Here is a 3,397-nt window from a genome sequence, read left to right as displayed (position 1 = left end):
AGTATCCTTCTAGGTAGAATGTTTGGGTCAAACATCAGTATTATTATTATTATTATTATTAACTACAAGAGCTTCAGAGCCCTGTGTTCTTGCCTCCTGTGCAAGAAATATTTCCCTGAAAGTGTGTTGGCGCCAAGATGGTATTTGTTCTAAAATGCTTTTGGGAAATAAAGTCTTGCACAGGATTTAATTTGGTTAAAAGCTTTAACATCCATGAAGTAGTTGACTTGTGTTATGAATGATCTGACTGGCTGTTGACATCCAGGCATTCAACTGCAAATATTCCACCACTATATAATTTCTTGTATACCTGTATTTTTAGACCATGTTTTTTGTTCTGTTCATGGTTTTGTTTATGGTTTTGTTTTTTGTAAAAGAAAAATAAAGCATATTCATTGTAGCTTTGTGCTTCTGTTTTATTCGTGGGCGTAGAGGATTTAATTTCTCAGAGTAATCTTAGCCCTTGGCCCACAAAGATGGACTTCACATAGAGGAAATGTCCATCGTAAGTGGGGGGGAGTCAAATACTTAGCGAGGTGCGCCACTGAGGCTATGCCAATTTCAGACTGTCCGATAACAGGAGATTTTCTTCCATGGGGGGGGGGGCTCTTGACCACGCTGGGGGTCCCCCCCAAGAATTTTTAACAGTAGATGTCATTTCCAGTATTCAGTATTTACAACGTATCAACGTTGTAAAAGACGTGTCTTTTCAACAGATATCTCTTTACCCACTGGGCACACAATGGCCCCGATTCATAAAGAGGGTTGTAAATATGGGGTAAATAAAGTTCGTAAAGGAGGTCGTATTTTTGGTACTCTCAAACTGACGTGCAATTCTCAAAGCGGTTCGTATATCCCTGAGACGTGCATATGACCAGTGTGTATGACCAGATATGATGATTACTCTAGAAGGCTGCATCCAACAGCATCCAACTTCAACGTCACCGTGCTGAACTGTGCTAAACAGTGTTGCCATGTCCGCTTATTATAAGCTAATTTGGGCTTATTTTTCTGTAAAGTTGCTTGTAAATATTGTGGTGCGTTTCTTTGGGCTTGTTTCTAAAGTGTAGTTGGTTATTTGGGCTTGCTTCACAATTGTTCAATTGTTTTAACCGGTGGTTCTCAAATATTTTTATGTCATGGACCCCCAAGTTAATATGTATGCTAATTTATCCCTATAAGCCCCATCTGAAAATGTTTTGTGTCAGCTGGAGGCAGATTTGTGTTGTTAGACTACTTTGTAGTTCTGGAGATATTTAACTTTAAGCGCCCAATGCATTGTCAATGCGGCAATGGACATTTAAAGGGAAACGAGTACAGGCTACTAATACTACATACTTACTGCTAGTAACCATTCATACTTTAAAATGTTCATCTTACTGTGGACATGTTTGCCTGAAAAGGAATCTTTGAAATGTTTAATAGTTTTAGAATTGTACTCCTTTAAAAGTTCAGAGATTTATAATGGAGGTCGATGGACGAATTTGGGACCTCAAAAAAACACTTTCACCTAGAAACTCCTTTCACAGTTAAAAAAAATCCACCTTACTGTGGACATGCATGCTTGAGATTTTTTCTTTGAAATCATTTGTAGTTTGGGAGATATTTAACTTTAAGCGCCCCATGCATTGTGGATGCGGCAAAGGGAAACGAGTACAGGCTACTAATCCTACATACTTACTGCTAGTAACCCCATTCATACTTTAAAATGTTCATCTTACTGTGGACATGTTTGCGTGAAAAGGAATGTTTGAAATGTTTACGAAACGAAAGTTTGTCACTACCGAAACGAAAGTTAAATCCGAAAAAATCACTAGTGTGGAGGCCAAAATCGTCCCCCCAAAAACCTCTTAGGAGTACGTTTCAGGCAATTTAGAGTTGATTGGTAATTTTCGTTTCGGTAAAATTTATTTTACCGAAAAGAAAGTTAAATGTGAAAAAATCACTAAGTGTAGAGGCCAAAATCGTCCCCCCAAAAACCTGTTAGGAGTACGTTTCAGGCAATTTAGAGTTGATTGGTAATTTTCGTTTCGGTAACATTTATTTTAGTGATTTTTTCGGATTTAACTTTCGTTTCGGTAGTGACAAACTTTCGTTTCGGTAGTGACACAATGGTGAAAAAATAAACGTATTTGTCTTGTTTGTTGTTCAAGTCAAAGCACCAGGAAGGCTGTATTTCTTGGCCAACAGTTAGCTCAATGGGTTGAGACGCAGTATTCATGATCCAGAGGCCATGAGTTCAAATCCCATTGGTGTCTTTACTGTGATGCTTCCCTTTGCAGACTAACTTCTAGAAAAACAAGTTAAAACCACCAGGAAACCTGTAACTCTCAGCCAACAGCTTAGCTTAACTGGTAGAGCGTCTGTCCAATAACATGACTTGACTTGACCTGAGTGGGTTCGATTCCCACTCGAGTCAAGTGTCCCCGGTAACTTGGGGCAACGGATAAATTGACTGATATCCTTAGTGATGCTTCCCTTTGCAGACTAACTTCTAGAAAAACAAGTTAAAACCACCAGGAAACCTGTAACTTTCAGCCAACAGCTTAGCTCAACTGGTAGAGCGTCTGTCCAATAACATGACTTGAGTGGGTTCGATTCCCACTCGAGTCAAGTGTCCCCGGTATCTTGGGGCAACGGATACATTGACTGATATCCTTAGTGATGCTTCCCTTTGCAGACTAACTTCTAGAAAAACAAGTTAAAACCACCAGGAAACCTGTAACTCTCAGCCAACAGCATAGCTCAACTGGTAGAGCGTCTGTCCGATAACATGACTTGACTTGACTTTAGTGGGTTCGATTCCCACTCGAGTCAAGTGTCCCCGATAACTTGGGGCAATGGATAAATTGACTGATATCCTTAGTGATGCTTCCCTTTGCAGACTAACTTCTAAAAAAACAAGTTAAAACCACCAGGAAACCTGTAACTCTCAGCCAACAGCATAGCTCAACTGGTAGAGCGTCTGTCCAATAACATGACTTGACTTGACTTGAGTGGGTTCGATTCCCACTCGAGTCAAGTGTCCCCGGTAACTTGGGGCAACGGATAAATTGACTGATATCCGTAGAATAACTTGTAGGAGTGTGCTGGTTCAAATCCAGTCACCACCTTAGTAACTGAAACCTGCAAAGGGAAGCATCACTAAGGATATCAGTCAATTTATCCATTGCCCCAAGTTACCGGGGACACTTGACTCGAGTGGGAATCGAACCCACTAAAGTCAAGTCAAGTCATGTTATTGGACAGACGCTCTACCAGTTGAGCTATGCTGTTGGCTGAGAGTTACAGGTTTCCTGGTGGTTTTAACTTGTTTTTCTAGAAGTTAGTCTGCAAAGGGAAGCATCACTAAGGATATCAGTCAATTTATCCGTTGCCCCAAGTTACCGGGGACACT

At 40.4% G+C, this 3,397-nt stretch overlaps 1 protein-coding gene across 1 annotated transcript in view; it reads left to right on the top strand.

Moving 5' to 3' along the window:
* The window catches only part of LOC311063092 (myosin-10-like), an 84,789-nt gene extending 84,395 nt beyond the window's left edge, over nucleotides 1–394 (top strand). Inside the window, exon 44 of the mRNA XM_084082301.1 lies at nucleotides 1–394. This exon is cut by the window's left edge and continues 2,397 nt beyond it. The gene's annotated coding sequence lies outside the window, so the exon portion shown is untranslated.
* Nucleotides 395–3,397: the final 3,003 nt, after the last annotated feature.

This window comes from Gymnoscopelus microlampas (assembly GCF_963454915.1).
Source record: "Gymnoscopelus microlampas genome assembly, chromosome: 2".
Lineage (NCBI taxonomy): Eukaryota > Metazoa > Chordata > Actinopteri > Myctophiformes > Myctophidae > Gymnoscopelus > Gymnoscopelus microlampas.
Note: the sequence above shows the minus strand (reverse complement) of the source record. Positions and strands in the feature narration are given on the sequence as shown.